Source organism: Mastigoproctus giganteus, chromosome 4 (genome assembly GCF_048544385.1).
Source record: "Mastigoproctus giganteus isolate SK-2022 chromosome 4, ASM4854438v1, whole genome shotgun sequence".
Lineage (NCBI taxonomy): Eukaryota > Metazoa > Arthropoda > Arachnida > Uropygi > Thelyphonidae > Mastigoproctus > Mastigoproctus giganteus.
The window spans coordinates 153,227,993-153,246,285 of record NC_143578.1 but is presented as its reverse complement, the minus strand read 5'-3'; positions in this window follow the sequence as shown (position 1 = coordinate 153,246,285).

Sequence of the window (18,293 nt, the reverse complement as noted above, 5' to 3'; positions counted from 1 at the left end):
GCTGTGTGTGCAAAATCCTGGAGCGAATGGTTAATTCTCGTTTAATATGGTACTTAGAATCAAATGACCTTCTCTCCAACATCCCGTGTGGCTTCCGAAGGAACCGGTCCACTTTGGACCATCTTATTAGACTGGAAACATCCATCCGGGATGCTTTCCTAAAAGGTGAACACTTGGTGTCAGTGTTCTTTGACATGGAGAAAGTGTATGACACAACTTGGAGATTTGGCATCTTAAAAGGTTTGCATAGCCTAGGCCTTAGAGGGCATCTCCCCTTTTTTATTTAAAACTTTTTAGCCAATCGATCTTTCCAAGTTCGTGTGGGATCCTCACTCTCTCGTTCCTTCAGCCAAGAGGAGGGAGTACCACAAGGATCAGTATTAAGTGTCACGCTTTTCGCCATCAAAATAAATTCCATCACTGAACAACTTCCTCCAACTGTAAACAGTGCCCTCTACGTTGATGACTTTAGCATATTTTGTCAGTCATGCAACATGAGGGTTATTGAAAGACAACTGCAGAAAGCCATTGATCGCCTCAACTCCTGGGCACTTGTTAATGGCTTCAGGTTCTTGCCGGAAAAGACCGTTTGCATACACTTTTGTCGTAAGCGTAATCTTCATCCTGAACCTGAATTAAGGCTCGGACAAAATGCTATTCCAGTAGCAACGAACACAAAATTCCTGGGATTCATAATCGATAAAAAACTGACATTTCTGGATCATATCCGTCAACTCCGCACAAAGTGCTCAAGAGGCCTTAATATTCTCCGCTCGCTCTCCTCTACATCTTGGGGTGCAGACCGATGCACCCTTCTACGGCTTTACCGTGCACTTGTGCGATCCAAATTAGATTATGGGTCCCAGGTATATTCTTCAGCCAGAGATAGTGCCCTTCGATGGCTGGTCCCTGTCCATCATCAGGCTCTCCGTATCGCTACTGGAGCATATAGAACATCTCCTGTCCAGAGTTGATACGTCAAAGTAAACGAACCACCATTATTGCTTCGACGTAAGCAGTTGTCTCTAAAGAACGCTCTAAAACTGAAATCCCTGCCAGACCATCCTACGTGGCCATTCGTTTTTGAGCCACGATGGGAAAATTTGTACAACGCCCATACGACTGCCAATCGTCCTTTTGGTATTCGTCTCCAAGAGCTACTCATAGAACTTAATATCAAGGTAGACAAGGTTGCCCAAACACCGAAGCAACTCCTTCCACCCTGGCATGCTCGTGTCCTGGCATGTGACTTGTCCCTTAGAAATTGGGGAAAGTTGGACACTCCATCATATATCTACCTGCAGCTTTATTCAGCACACCATGCTCAACATTCTGACTTCACGCCAGTTTACACAGACGGTTCGAAGTCGGAATCATATGTGGGATCTGCTGCTGTCTTTACAGACAGCACTACATCAGAGCAGATTCCCTCTGAATGCAGCATATTTACTGCAGAGCTGCACGCTATAGCCTTGGATCAAATTAGTAAATGCCAATACAAACGGTTCATTTTATATTCCGACTCCCTCAGTGTGTTACAGGCTTTAATATCTGTGAGATATAATCCTCATCCGGTTCTGTCTTGTGTTCAGCAGAAGATTCACTTTCTCCATGAACGTGAATATGATATCCGCTTCTGCTGGATTCCCAGCCACATTGGGATTAGGGGAAATGATTTGGCTGACACCGCAGCCAAATCAGCAATTCCCAATAATAATCGCTGCCTGTTAGTCCCCTATACAGACTACAGGCAAATAATACACATGAAGATATACTCCCAATGGCAGGATTTGTGGAATAGACAGACTGTGAATAAATTATATCGTATAAAGCCTGTAATTGAACCGTGGCAGTCTAGTCTGCGCAGGAATCGTAAGGAGGAAGTTGTTCTTGTCCGGACCCGCATAGGACATAGTCATTTGACTCATTCGTTTATGCTGAGGGCTGATGACCCTCCTATGTGTGAGTCCTGTGGCACAATTTTAACTATCAGACACATTTTAATTGATTGTCCAGATTTTAGTAATATCCGTTTTACCGCTTTTAATCATCTGACTGAGCTGTATACACTCAGTCAGATTTTATCTGACAATGACCATGTGTCTGCTATTTTTGCCGACCGGGCTAGCCGAGTGGGTAAAGTACCTGCCCGGCAACCCAAAGGTCGCGGGTTCGATTCCCGCCTCGGGCTTGGATCAAAGTACTACAAAAACCTTGGGAGGTGCAATATGGCCACAGACGCCGATGCGCCAACAACTACCAAATCAAAAAAAAAAAAAAAAAAAAAAAAAAAAATCTGCTATTTTTAGCTTTTATAAATCAATGAAGGTTTTTACTTGTATTTAATATTTACTTGTTATTGTTATTTCTTTACCGATTTATCTTTTTGCATTTTATACCTTTGTTATTTTATATTTTGACATGGTGACCTAAGTAATTAGCTCAGTGAAACAAAAATTTTTATATATCACCTGGTTGTGGTGCATTATAGCCTTAGTCGCTAATGCGCCAATAAAACCTAAGCAACAACAACATCAGGTGATCCTAAGTCAAGTGGACCAAATTTTGGCAAAGTCTGGTCATTCTGTGACAAGAAAATACTCTGTTTGCATCTTCATGATGGTGGGACTGTAAGTAATCCTGGACATAACTCCATGTGCAAGTTTTGAAAATATGGCACCCAGTTCACTGGAGGTGACCACCCTGGTGCGAACCAACATAAGTAGGGATCGAGGTGTGGCATTCACACCACATGGATGAATGCCGCCCGTCTGTGTTACCAGGAAATACCAGGTAGTAGATGACTCTCATCAACCGATGCAATACCACCACTTTGCTTACTGGAGGTTTTGAAGTGGTGGAACCCATGTTTAGTCTCCAGGGCAAAGCTCTGGCAAATTTCTGCCCCCATCTCTTCCATAATGCAGTATGATTGATGTCTCTTGAAGTTATGATGGATATCATGGTGAGATCCAATCTTCCTTACATTTCAAAGATACAGCTCTAAAGCGGTGTTTGCAGACTGGCCACAAGACTGAATCTATTGGTAACCCTCAAGGAAGTTTCTGGATCAGCTAGTGTATAATCTCACTGCCTCTACTTTGGAGGGAGTCCAAGTAGTGTGAATGTGGGGAGCATTGTAGATGCCACATTATGTTAAGGAGCTAGGTATATTATTGCCACTTCATTACTTCATACAACACGTCATCCCTACCTTTTCTTCTACTGAATACATCATGAATAATCAAACTAATAAAACAAACTTATCTGCAAAAAGATCTAATCCTCCCAAACACACATGGCCTCAGTTCCAATATCAATGATGACCCATTTCCACTTAGTCTGCCAAACCCCACATACTTTTTTTTTCTCACTGAATTTCCATTATCAGTTGATTCAACTACTGCTCATCTCAGTTGTCATAATTATTCACTGTATCATTCACTGTACCTCTGCAGTGACGTACGTATCAGCTGAAGATGTCGATTCTGGCAATGATGCTCAAGAGATAAGATTACTGATGTCATGCTTGTCTCCTCTCTTTTTTTGTAATTTTATAATTTTTTTTTAAATTGCACACTTTTGTAATTTTTCCTGTACATGAGATAAAAAATTGAATAAATAATTTTATTTACATGTTAGTCGAACATTCCTTTTTTGATTCAATCAATTCAGCAAGCACAGCTGCGAGTGCTGCACAAGCATGGTGGAAATTCTCCAACTTACATAAGTCGAGGAGTGCCTGTATATCATTGACAAAACTCCATGACCTGCTCTTGCAGCCTGTCATCACTGTTCAGAGAACTACATATATCTGCCTGCACAATTACTCCCAGGTCTTTTTCATTCTCCACCTCCCTGAGTGTTAGCATTAGCATTAGTAGAGGCATATGATGCAAGAAAGCAAGCTTATGCAGCATTAACCAAAAAAAAAACCCAAAAAAAACTTCCATTTCACCCCTCCATTCGTTCGAAATACCTGCCCAGCTGAGCCTTAAATTTATTTAGGCTATCAACTTCCACAACAAGGGATAGAAGTCTGTTCCACCAACCAACCAACTACCCGCTGGCTAAAGGCAAATTGTGTTGTACCACACAGTTGGTACGTTTCTCTTGGATTACTGCTACCCATATCCAGTACTTTGCATTTGTCAATGTTAAACTTCAGTTGCCACTTGTTAAAAAATTGTTTTAATTTCTTTATTCTGAATAATTCTTATTCTGAATAATTTCTTCAGTCACTGCAAATCTGTCAGCCGTGAATCTGTCAGCAGTAAGCCTGGGAAACAATAATATTATAGGGAGCTAAATCCAGTGGTATACAGGTGGAAGACCACAGTGATAAAGCATTTCACAAGAAATTCCTGAATGGAAAGCACCAAGTGTGCAGGGACATTGTCGCAACGCAAGTGCCAGTTCCTTTTAGCCCATTTTTCTGGTTATTCTCCAAAGAGCATTGCAAAAATATGATAGCACTGTTTTGTAATATTCCTGGTTCACTGTTTGACTATGCAGAGCAGATTTATAATGAACAATAATACCTGTATGTCAAAAAATATGATAAGCATGATCTTCATGTTTGACTGAGATTATCTTGCTTTGAGTTTTGGAGAACATGGAGGCCCCATCCTCTCAGTAGAAGGCCCCATCCTCTCAGTAGAGAGGATGGGGCCTTCGTTTCTGAGTCACAGCCATATATTAAGAATTCATCAGTAATAATGGAAGAAACAAAGTGTTGGTCAGTAACACACTGATGAATATCCTAACAAGCAAGAACTCTGACCATTAATGAGGATGCAAGGCACAAACTAGGCTGAAACATGTCGCATCCCTAAATCTTGTGTTAAAAGTGAATTGACATGTTCCATAAGAAATACCAATTTCACTAGCAACTTCTGGGATAGTTAAATTGTCAATCACTCCTGATCAGATGACAAACAGAAGCCATCAAATCATTGGTTTTTGAAGTTGAAGCAAGTGCAAGGATTATCTTCAAGAGACAAATGGCTCTTTAAACTTTGTGAGCGACGGAAGTCTTCAAATGACACAGCACCTTCTCCAAGAGTTGTTTTTAACATTTCAGGGTTTCTGTTACATTCTTTCCTAATTTCAAACAAAATTTGAAATGGTTTAAAATCATCTTAAAACTAAATAATAAGATGGAAAATTAATTATGTTAAGAAATTAATATTTAATATCAATAAAACTCTTATAAGAGTTACTCAAATATTTGCTTCTGCTAGGAATCATTTCGGTATGTTGTAATAACACTTACATTGTTCTCTCTGTCATTGATTGGCCATTTAAAATGTAGTCTTCCGCATCTAAAATTCCCCACTGCAGTGCTCAGAATAATCGCCTGAGAGGGCATAAATTCAAATTGAGGAAAGACAGTTGTAGGATAGATGTGCGGTGGTTTGCCTTTAGCCAGCAGGTGGTTGATTGCTGGAACAAACTTCCATCTGTCATTGTAGAAGTTGATAGCTTAAACAGATTCAAGGCAGAACCAGACAAACATTTGGAGCAAGTGGATGGGTGAAATGAGAAGGGGGGGGTATTTTTTTTTTGGCTGATGCTATATAAGCTTGCTTTCTTGCATCATGTGCCCTTCCTAATGCTAATCTCTATTATTAGCCATAGCCTTTTACATATAGCACTTTCATGTGACCCTAGACCCAGACACTTACCCAAGAATAAAGACTTTCTCGACCAATCCAACAGTTGGGATAGTGACAGTTCATATAATTGGAAATCTGTCAGAAAAAATGGAGTAGAACAAAAACCCAGCAACTCATTTTCCAAAAAAAGTTAAAGGAGGAAAAAGAAGGCATTTCCCATTGAGACAATCATTAAACATGTGGTCTAATGAGCCAGTTCCCAATAACTTCTTCTCACCGTGCATTTACTGGGAAACTAGCATTGGAAATTGCTTTGCTTGAAGATTGTCACCAGTCCATATATTCTCATTATGGGTATTATTCCCTCCATCTTGAGTAAATGTTGCTTAATTGGTGAATAAAGTATACCTGCACACATCAGGATCAGTAAGTAACCCAATGAGAAAAGCTCACTCATGGTTCATAATCCTATTATATATTGCAAATGGTATGGATGTAAAAAAAATTTTCTTAGCACTTCCCAAATAGCTGTTTTAGAAATTCCAAAGTGTGCAAATATTTACCAAGTACTTGTTCCCCACTGTGTAGTACTGCTTGAATCACTTAATTTTGAACTTTGTGATTAATATTATTATTAGCCATATGGTGCAAGGAAGCATGAGGTTTATGCTACACCAGCCGAAGAAAATGTTTCTGAATTACCCTGAGAGAGAGAGAGAGAGAGAGAGAGAGAGAAAGAGAGAGAGAAAGAGAAAGAAGTAGAAGGGAATCACCAAGAAAAAGAAGAATGATGATATCCAGTTCAGGACCCTGGGTGTGCCAAGCCCATACTCACCAGATGCGAGCCCCTGGGGTTAATGTTCAGATTCAACACCAAATGATCTAGTTTCCCATGAATATTTATGTGTATCAATAAAAACTTGTCAATTAGACAATACACTCGGCATTCCTTAGAAGGAGCTCTTCATTATTGTTACAAAAACCATAAACAAAGTGGATGACAGCATACTCTTTATTTGCAAACTTTACCCAGCATCTTTTTGGTGAAAACAGACAACCAAATAACACACAACTGAACACAGTTTACGAGCTCCAAGAATGCTCACACAAGAACTACACGTACATAACCAGACTATGATACATGCACAGACAAGCAGCACTGCAGTCATTAGCAGCTAAATTCTGAAGTGATTATATCCCCCAAACCCACCAGTCCAAAACTCCTTCAATATACTAGTACATATTAATTGGAGTTAGATATTTTTATTTATTTATTTTTTTTTTTTGGTAGTTGTTGGCACATCAGCTTCTGTGGCCATAATGCACCTCCCAAGGTTTTTTTTTTGCAGTACTTTGATCCAAGCCCGAGGCGGGATTCAAACCCGCGACCTTTGGGTTGCCAGGCAGGCACTTTACCCACCCGGCTAGCCAGGTCGGCTAGGAGTTAGATAAGTAAAAGTTTAAAACTAGGGATAGTGTGTACTTAACTGTAATATTTTATGGTTTGTGTTCTTCTCTCACACATTTACACTCCCGTTCATTCTTTTCTTCTGTTTTCATTTTGTTTATTCAACTCTTTCTTTCTACACTGCACTCTCTGGGCATCTCAACTTACTGTTATTCTTCAGTTGGGGTGCAAGCCCAGCTGCAACTTTTTTTGCAGGCCACAGGAGAATGCAGTAGGTATGTTTATGTTGTTAGTATGTATTAGGATATATATATTTTTTTTTTGTTAGTATATATAAACTAATGCAAGTTGTTTTAAATATGTATTCATTTGGCCTATTACATTCACTCCTTCACTCATTCCATTTACCATAACACTCATTCACTCTCTCTTGCTCTTATACTAGGTTACTCTCTTTCACCAAAACTAACATTTGTTCCCTTTTACCGTAATGCCTTTTTCACTCTATCATTCATTGCCCAGCCCTTTCACTCAGCCTTTCATACTCATTCATTCTACACTGCATTCCCTTGCTACTAGCTTACTATTTTTTGGCTTAGCTGCTTCCCTGGCTGCCTGCACTTCTCCCTCCCATACATGGTTACTTATTTGGTGTGGGGGCCCCCCAGGTCCTTACACATGGCTGGGTAGTCCTGGGGGTACCCTATTCAATCCAGTTTAGTCTTATCAGGTTTTTTACTGTATCAGGTTCCTATCCTGGCAGTTTCTTAAAGTCATCATCTGGGTGTGGTGGGAGACATGGGCATTTTTGGCTATTGATTACTGTTTAACTGCTGGGGGCTGATTTGTCCTTCTTTGGACAGATTTGTGCATTTCAAGTACTTTTTTAAAGTTGTGAATGCTGTATAATTTTCTTCTTCTTCTTCCATTATGAATAGATGTTCTTCTCCCCCTGGGAAGGGGGGCCAATCTGTGCTATTAATTGAGTTCTGGGGAAAGCATAAATTATACATCCATATTTCTGAATGCCCAGCCTTCACTTTTGCCACAGGTACAGTTTGGGTCATCAATCAGCCCTAAGGAGGTTAATTTTGCCTTTAGGGAGCCATGACCTTTCAATATAAAGGTAGTAAAGAGTCCAGGGGCATACCACTTTGGTGGCTTTGGACTAATCATTGCCACCTGTGGGAGAAACCTTTTCATAACTAGACCTATGGTTTCCTGCTCCCAATTTGTTTGCCATAGCTCATAGAGATTTGTGGCTATTCTCTTCCTTTCAGCCTTAATAGTATTGGCTGTATCAAGAGCTATCCCCAGAAATTCTGTGGGTATGCCCTTTTTAAGTCTGTAATATAAGCCATTTTTGGCTACTTCCAAGTAAAGTGAGAGGGCACTAGCCAGCACCTGCAGTGCTGGTGTGCTCACAGTGCAATGTGCTTTGATGATAGTGAGAAGTATTGTTCTCTGAATTGTCTCTAATTTGTTCCTGTTTCTGACTATGGCTGTGCGGGTAAACCATTCCCCGACTCCATAGGTGATGAAACTCTGTAAAGGCCAGATGTAGGTTAATGAGTGTTCATGAAGTGTTAGTGTGCTGTTGTGTTGCTCATCTGACCTCTTAGCCTAGGGGCTTGTGTTCTCACACATAAACCTTTAGTTTACAGTCCAGCACCATGAGGAGGCAGGCTGGGACAGGCAGCAGGGAGTATGAAAGCACTGGTGGGGTGAACTCTGTGGTAGCCAAAGCTACAGATAGGGAGAGCTCAGTAGAGGTAGGTTCTCGACTTTACAAGTTAATTCGTTCCTTGCGCTCTCGTAATGTGTCTTTTATTCAGTCAATAGGACTGACTGAATAAAAGACACATTTATATTGGATTATAAAACCTTTTCAGCAGGTATTAAAATATAGTATAAAGAATTATGCCTTATATACAAATTTAAAAGACTGTAAAATTTAGGGAGGAGTTAAATTATTTTCCCTTGATGTAGTTTCATTATACACTAATGTTAATGTAATATATGTGCTGGATGTAATTTGGGATTTATTAAACAATAACACTATTAACATTAACAGTACAAAGTTGCCCAAAAAAAGAGATATTTGAGCTAATTAAGTTACTGGTTGAGGCTAATTATATTTTTTTTGAAAGTAAGATTTATAGACAGATTTTCGGTTTGCCTATGGGTTTAAACTTGAGCAGCCTAATATCGGAGTTGTATTTAGATAGATTAGAAAATATACATTTAACATAGTTTTTACCAAAAATCACATTTTATGGAAGATACCTCGACGACATCCTCATTATAACGGATAATGACACTACAAATGAAGTTTTGCAAACTTTTAATAATATGCACATTAGGTTAAAATTTACTCTGGAGACAGAACAAGAAGAAACAAAGTCCATAAATTTTTTAAACTTTAAACTTAACTAGGGAGGGCAAAAATATTAATTTCAGTATTTATCGTAGGTACCACCCATACTCATATAAAAGGTCAATCATGCTAAACCAGTTCTTAAATGCATTCAAATACTCTTCCACACAACTTGCCCTACAGATAGAAATAGAAGAACTGACAAATAGGTTCCTAAATAGAGGATACCCGATTACCTCTATCAATAGCATTAAATTAGAAGCTAAAGACAAAATAATCAATAACAAACATAATGACAGGATTAATAAAAAATATTTTATTTCAATGCCATATGTTGAACACTGGTATAGACAAATTAACAACCTTTTTAGAGGTACAGAAATGCAAATAGTAGCAAAAGCGATCAGTAAATTATATGCTACACTCAAAATTCACATGGTGCTATCAACTTCCGAACAAACACAACCTTGTCTACCACATTTCTTGTAAGGATTGTGATTCTTCTTACATTGGATCTACCACATGTATTTTAAACTCGAGGTTTAAGCAACATGAAGCATCAGTCCGTGAATCATCTGATTCGTGCTCATTCGAATGCATGTGTACCAAAGACTAATCTCCTATTTATAAGATTCTGAACATACACATGTTTCGTTAGTTTCATTCCACCCTGTGAACATGACGCTAGTCGAAAAGATTTAGTCTGCTTAAGGGAGGAATTCTTTAATTTCATTGTTTTATCTCATTTTAATAGTATTTTATTCGTATTCCAAATTTGCATTTATGACAAAATGTCTTCTTTCACTAGAGGTTGCATGAGGGGTTTAATATTTCTGGGATCGGGTTGGTATTTACCGCTGTGATCCAGGGGTGTTGGACTGTCCATGTGTCACTAGTGAGGAATACATTATGAGTTTTAAATTATTTTAAACTATGTAATTTTGTTTCAACGTATCATTTCGTAATTTATTTGCATAAGGAGATTTGATAAAGAATAAATCCTACTGACTGAATAAAAGGTAACTCCTTGTTTATTTTTAAAATATTAATAGAACATAGGAAAAATTGTGCATATGTAAGCTCTCATTTATACAGTAAATTCTCAATAATGAAATTAGCTAGCAAATTAGTTTATGCTTAAACAGTGATCGATTTATCCAAAGAAATAAAAACATAGCTTGTAAAATCAAGCAAATTATAATAATAAAGAAATTATTTCTCACTTACAAATGTTAAAGAATATTTATTCATCATCATCGACTAAATGCACACTCGATCTCTCATTGTTGGTATGTTGTCTCAGCACTCGTTGATTTGTTAGAGGCACAAGGAGTCGTCTTCTTCAGAAATGTGTCAAGAGGCGTTTATTTCTAAGATAGTCTTCTATTTTCTTTATAAATTTCACGATAGCATGCATAAGAATTTTTTAAATCGGTAGCAACTTTCCTAGTATGCTCCAAATTTGAATGTTGTGAATCGAAAATCTCAATTGCTTTTTCTATGCTTTGAAAAGCTTTGTCTAGCCCCTTGAGATTGAAGGAACGAACAGGAGTTTCAGCTGTTAAATCTTCTTCAGCTTATTCACATTTTGCTGTTTCAAAGCGGTCTTCATTTGTGAGCTCTCCATTGTGTGTTGAAACAGATCAGTGACATCAGTTAAAGAAACATCAAGCTGAAATTGGTTAGCAATCTGCTTCTGTTTCATCTTGTACGATCTCTGCTGGTTTTTGAAATCCTTCAAATAATCAGTAAACTGAGTACACAGTTTATTCCAAACACCCTTCAAGTTCTCTGTAATTTTGTTCCAGCTTCGTTGTATTATTTTAAATGCATCTAAAATATGGAATTCTTTCCAAAATTAGTAGTAGTGGCATGGGTTGCAAGAAAGCAAGTGTATGAGCTTATGCAGCATCAGCCAAAAAAAAAAATATATATATATATATATAAAACAATCCCCTCTAAATATTTGTCCAGTCGCTCCTTAAATTTATTTAACCTATCAACTTCCACGACAGATGGAAGTTTGTTCCAGCAATTAACCACCCGCTGGCTAAAGGCAAATTTCTGCACATCTATTCTACATCTGTCCTTCATCAATTTCAATTTATTCCAGTTTCAATTTATTTAACCCCCTTAGGTTTGTAATCTGAACAAGTAGAAGAATCCCATCAGAATTCAGCGTGCTCAACCCATTCAAGGCCTTATACACCTCAATAAGATCACCTCGCAGGTGCCTAGTCTCCAGCTGCTGCAATTTGCAGAGCCTAAGCCTCTCCTGGTAAGAGGATTCCTTCATTCCCCTCACCAATCTTCTTTCCCTTCTCTATACATGCTCAAGCAAATCTACATCCTTCCTAAAATGAGGCCTCCAGACTTGCACGCAGTACTCAAGGCATGGCCTGACCATTGCCTTATACAGAGGGACAATCACCTCCTTTTCCCTGCTAGCAAAATTCCTGTATATCATTGACAACACCCCATGACCTGCCCTGGCAGCTTGTCTGCATTGCTAAGAAAACTTCATATCTGACTGCACAATTACTCCCAGGTCTTTTTCATTTTCTACCACCTTAAGTGTAGTACCACACAGTTGCTATGTTCCTCTGGGGTTACTTTTACCCATATGCAGTACTTTGCATTTTTCAATGTTAAACTTCAGTTGCCACTTCTCAGCACATCTGCCCAAATTTTCTAGATCCTGTTGCAGTAACACACTGCCATTACTGTCATTAATAACTCTGCCAACCTTCGTATCATCTGCAAACTTCGATACTAAGCCTGATATACCTTCATCAATATCATTGATAAATATACAAAACAACAGTGGACCCAACACCAAATCCTGTGGGACTCCACTAATAACATTAGTCCACGAAGAGCAGCACCCATTTATTACCACCCTCTGTCTTCTCCCACTCAACCATCCTTTTATCCATTGCAGCAACGTACCCTTAATACCATTCTGCTCCAATTTGTACAGTAGTCTTCCATGCACAACAGTGTCAAAAGCTTTCCTGAAATCCAAGTATATGATATCAAAATTATTTTTTGCATCCAGTTCCTTTGTAACCACAAAGGAACTGGATGTTAAATTCTTTAACAGTTGGATCTCCCTCCTTATCTGTTGCATTAATTAGCATGTCAAATGTCTTTCAAAGATAAATGCGCTTTAAACGTTTAAATAATGCTCTGGTCCATTGGCTGCAAAAGTGGTGTCGTATTTGGTGGCAAAAAATTTGTTTTAACATTAGGGTGTTGATGTTGAAGAAATGGTGGGTGGCCAGGTGCATTATCTAAAATCAGAATCACCCGAAAAGGAATATTTTTAACTTCACAATATTGGAATAAAGGAATAAGAGGAAAATTCTGAAAATGTATTTATGTTTTTTATATGATTGAAGATTGCAGTGAAGGGGAAACACATTTCACCATATTAACGTAAAAACCCACACAATTCCAGCTATTAATATTTTCGCAAATGCAATAACATCGAGTTTACTACCCGTTTATAATTGATTGCACTAACAGAAAAGCCCAATAAACTGGAAGTGCAAATTGCATGGTCGTGACTTTCAGATATGTACTTAAAAAAAATATCACAAAGGCATTCAAAACTGATTCTTATACCCGAACACATGACAGCGATGAAAGTGTAGTCCATTTTAATGATTTGAATTGATAATTAATACAATTTACATTAGAAAAATGACCTTTCAGAGAGATAAATAGCTTAGTTATATAGCAAAAATTTCAACTTCCGAGGTCTTGGAATGAATTACCAAAAAACAATGTATTATTGGGTTCCCATTATGATATTTTCACAATACGATGGTGCCCCTGGAACGGATTAATATTGTGAGCGGAGGTACACTGTATTGTATTGAAATGCAGTATTTCTGAATGTTTAACATTCATTTTTTGCAGGTGCCTCTGTAGCCAGGTGGGCAGGAGCAGCAGTGCGTAGCACATACACTTTTTGATTAGACCAGGGTTCGAGCCCATGACCACCAAATATGGAGGATGCGGAAAGGTCAGGGAATGACCACCGCATATCCCCGGAGCAATATGGCCTTAGATGTGTGTGTGTGTGTGTGTGTGTGTGTGTGTGTGTGTGTGTGTGTGTGTGTGTGTGTGTGTGTGTGTGTGTGTGTGTGTGTGTGTGTTGTAATAGAGTTTTTGTTAGCATATACAAGCTAAAATGTATTATTAAGTATTTGTTCATTCAGCCAGTTTCTTTAATTCCTTCACTCAGTCCCATTTATCATAACTCGCATTCTCTCTCTCTCTCTCTCTTTTACTGGGTCACTCTCATTCACCAAAGCTAGCACTCATTTCCTATTTCATACTCTATCAATCAGTACCCGGCCCATTTACTCAGTTTTTCACACTATTTCATTCTACATTGCACCCCCTTGCTACTAGCTTACTAGTGTTTTTCAGCTAAGCTGCTTCCCTGGCTGCCTGTATATCCCCCCCACACATGTTTGCATAGCAGGTGTGTGGGTGTCCAGGTCCTGCATAAAGCAGAGTATGTCTGGGGGCATGGGCACCAGCAGCATGGTGCAAGGGATTTTTAAGTCCACCTTTGGATTTCAAAGTAATACACAATTTTTAATATTTTCATTAATTTATTGAAACATAAAATATTTCATGTATTCGAAAATTTGGTGAACAAAAATTTATTCCCGCATGCATCACCTTGCAAAATATCCTGCTGGCACTCATGTTTGTGGGGAGAACCCCAGTTAATCCGGTTTAGTCACATTCAGTTTTCTGTCAGGGTGCTGAATACATCTGCCCTGTCAGTTTAAAATGTCATCCTCTGGACGTGGTGAGAGACATGGGAATTTTCAGCTTTTTTTTTTATTATTGTTTGGCTGCTGTAGAGCTGAATTGACCTTCTTTAGATATTTCTTCTCATTTCGAATACTCTTTTGTTTTAATAAATTTACATAAGAGTTATCTCATTCTTTATCCATAGGATTACTTCTCTTCGAAACTCTGCAAATCCGACCTTTTATTACACACGGTTTAAAATGACTAAAAAGATTAAAATTATATATTCTTCATTAAAATCCAATTAAATGTGTTCAATTCTCTAAGCCCATGTATGACCAGACACCCCCGGGAATACAGCTGACGGCCCTAACCTGACCCCAGATCTATCCACATAACCTCGAGAGATTGAATACATTGTGTCAAAATTTAAAAATAAACACAGTTAAAATATCATGACTATACTAAAATACAATGTGTGGTAGCAGAGGTGGGGGCAGGTTGGGGCCTTGAACTGCAATCCCGGGGGTGTCTAGTCATACATGGGCTTAGAGAATTGAACACATTTAATTATATTTTAATGAAGAATATATAATTTTAATATTTTTAATCATTTTAAACTGTGCATAATAAAATGTCAGAATTGGAGAGTTGAGAAATAGAAGTAATCCTATGATAAAGATTGAGGTAACTCTTACGTAAATTTTTTTAAAATCTGATTTAAACATAGGACATATTGAGCCTTAGTTGCTCTTGGTTTTATAGAATGCTTTTTTGTGCAAAATTTGTAAAAACTTTATAGTTTTTCTCTTCTATTATGAATAAATGTTCTTGTCCCCTAGGAAGGGGGCCAGTTTCTGCTATTAGTTGAGTTCTCAGGATGTCAATATTATACATTCATAGAGAATGAGTCAGAGAATGGCAGAATTACTTAACAAGTACAGGTCAAAGTTGAAATAAAGCTGCGAGTTAGGATTAAATTTGAAAGTGTCTGCAATTCTACCCAGACACGATAGGAAGGAGTATATGATGGGAGCCTTGTCAATCAGTTCGGCCATGAAGAGATTGTACAAGGCTTGTGGGGTAGAATTTTTAACAGCAGAGATTGCTTCTTCAGCAATGGGATAAACAAATAGAAAGGGTGCAAAAATATTTGCTGATGCTATTGAGGCAGTGTTACTTGGGTCAGAAAACTGCTAGCTTGGGGGGGGGGATACACAGACGAATAGATTAACAGTAGCTTCTGTCAGAGGTGAAAGTAATTCTTGCGCTGCTTCTATTGGAATAAGGAGTGGCCTGGAAAACAAGATGCTGTGGATTTCAGGGACTGCTGGGAGTCAGCACGGAACAAGTAAATACATGGGCTGTGTTAGGGTAGCTAAGAATAGGAACACCAATGCTAGGAGTTTAGTACATTAATTTGATGAATTTGAGGTGCTGGTCAAAACATCAAAGGCAGATATTGTTGGGATATCTGAGATGCAATGTCACACAGATATAAGGAATACAGAATTGGAATTTGGGGAGTACAATGTGTACAGAAAGAACATACAGCATAGGAAGGTGGAGGGGTTATGCTGTTAGTTAAGAAACATAAAATCTATGGAACTGTATCCAGTTGACATGGGTGGATAGTGCAATGTTGAGTCAGTTTGGTGTGACATAAGCACTGGGAAAGCAAAATTGACAGTAGGAGTAAAAGTGCTAGTAAGTTGATATATTGATATATCTTCTTTACCAGCGTCATTAGGTGGGATATTTTTATTATTTCTATAAATTCACTATTTTAGTTTGTGATGGCTTTGAGCTGGTAAAAGAAAAATATACTGTCCCCTGGCATTTGAGGGCAGGTTTTTTTTTTTTTTTTTTTTGTTCTGAAATTTTGTCCAGTCATTTTTTATACTTTAGTACAGTGGTTTTCAATCGGAGTGCCATGTTTAAGTTACTTAAACTTATTATTATTATTTTTTTAAATTTATATATTTATTTCATTACAAAAAGGCACATCCTTATCTTACCTATGTGAGTTAGGATTTTCTATACTTACCACTATAAGAGGAAAAGATTACAAACAATTGAGGAAGAAATGAGAGTATGTCTCTGCAATATTCCACCCAATATCAAAAAGATCTGCAAATCACACCAGGCACAAATACCTCCTTGAAAAGTTATGTAAACCAAGTGTTTAAATACCTTCCATGTTTATTTATGTACCTCTATATAAAGGATAAAATTATTATATAAGTATATATAATTTGTATTTTGAATTGTAATTTTGTTATTACTTATATTATTATAATAAATATCATATAACTTTTTTTTATATTAGATACATATATACAGAGAGAAAATCAGATAAAACAGACAGAAAATTGAGTAGGGGTACCACTAAATAAAATAAATTACTTAAGTGTGCCATCATTAATAAAGGTGAGGGGGGAAGGTGGTTGAGGGGGTGGTTGAGGGGGAGAAGACAGAGAGTGGTAATCAATGGACACTGCTCATCGTGGACTAATGTTATTAGTGGAGTCCCTCAGGGTTCAGCGTTAGGTCCATTATTGTTTTCTGTATTTATAAATAATATTGATGATGGTATATCAAGCTAAATGTCCAAGTTTGCAGATGATACAAAGGTTGGCAGGGTTGTTAAGGATGCTACTGACGCTATGCTGCTGCAACAGGATCTGGAAAGGTTGAGCAGATGGGCTGAGAGGTGGCAAACGAAGTTTAACATTGACAAATGTAAAGTACTACATATGGGAAACAGCAATCCCAGAGCAACATATCAACTCTGTGGCACTACACTGACAGTGGTAGAGAATGAAAAGGACCTGGGGGTAATTGTGCAGGCAGATATTAAGTTCACTGAGCAGTGCAGACGGGCTGCAAGAGTAGCTCATGGTGTCTTATCAATGATTTACAGGAATTTTTCTAGCAGGGATAAGGAGGTGATTATTCCCTTGTATAAGGCAATGGTCAGGCCACATCTTGAGTACTATATACAGGTCTGGAGGCCTCATTTCAAGAAGGATGTAGAGCTGCTGGAACGAGTACAGAGAAGGACAACAAGATTAGTGAATGGAACAAAGGGGTGCTCTTACGAAGAAAGGCTTAAGTTTTGTAAATTACAGTGTCTGGAGACTAGGCACTAGCAAGGTTATCTGATAGAGGTGTACAAAGCCTTGAATGGTTTGAGCATGCTCAATGCTGATGGGATTCTGCCTCTTGCTCAGAATAATCACCTGAGAGGGCATAAATTCAAATTGAGGAAAGACAGATGTAGTATAGATGTGCGGAAATTTGCGTTTAACCAGCAGGTAGTTGGTTGGTGGAACGGACTTCCATCCCTTGTTGTGGAAGTTGATAGCCTAAATAAATTTAAGGCTCAGCTGGACAGGTATTTTGAACGAACGGAGGGGTGAATTGGAAGTTTTTTTTTTTTTTTTGGCTGATGCTGCATAAGCTTGCTTTCTTGCATCATTATGCCTCTACTAATGCTAATGCTAAGGTCAAAAACCACTGCTTTAGTAATTTATGTATATATCCTTAAAACTGTTTGTTTGTTTGTTATTTGGTTTTTAGGAGCATTAGCAACTAAGGCCATATTGCTCCGGGATATGCGGTGGTCACTCCCTGACCTTTCCGCATCCTCCGTATTTGGTGGTGACGGGCTCGAACCCCGGTCTAATCAAGAAGTGTGTGCTGCGCACTGCTGCTCCTTCCCACCTGGCTACGGAGGCGCCCCTTAAAACTGTATTTATTGTCAAACTCTTGAGTGGATAAACAGAGATACACTATTTCGATTGATATTTTCAGGTTTCAATCCCTGTTCAGTAGGTCTTTGCAAGAATTTTGTATGTCATCTTACTCCCATCCTCAATAAAGAGCCTTTAAAGTTTACAGAGTTCCCTTACGTGAGATTTTTAAAGAGTATCACACAAGTATTCACAATTTATTTTTAAAAATATTGTAGTTGAAACACCAAAGAAATGGCAAATTAAATTTCATATGAAATACAAACATTAGGTGCCTTAAAAACATTAGGTACCTTACCATATAAAAATATAAACATTAGCTGCCTTGCTACATAAACAAAGTATATTCAATTTGACAG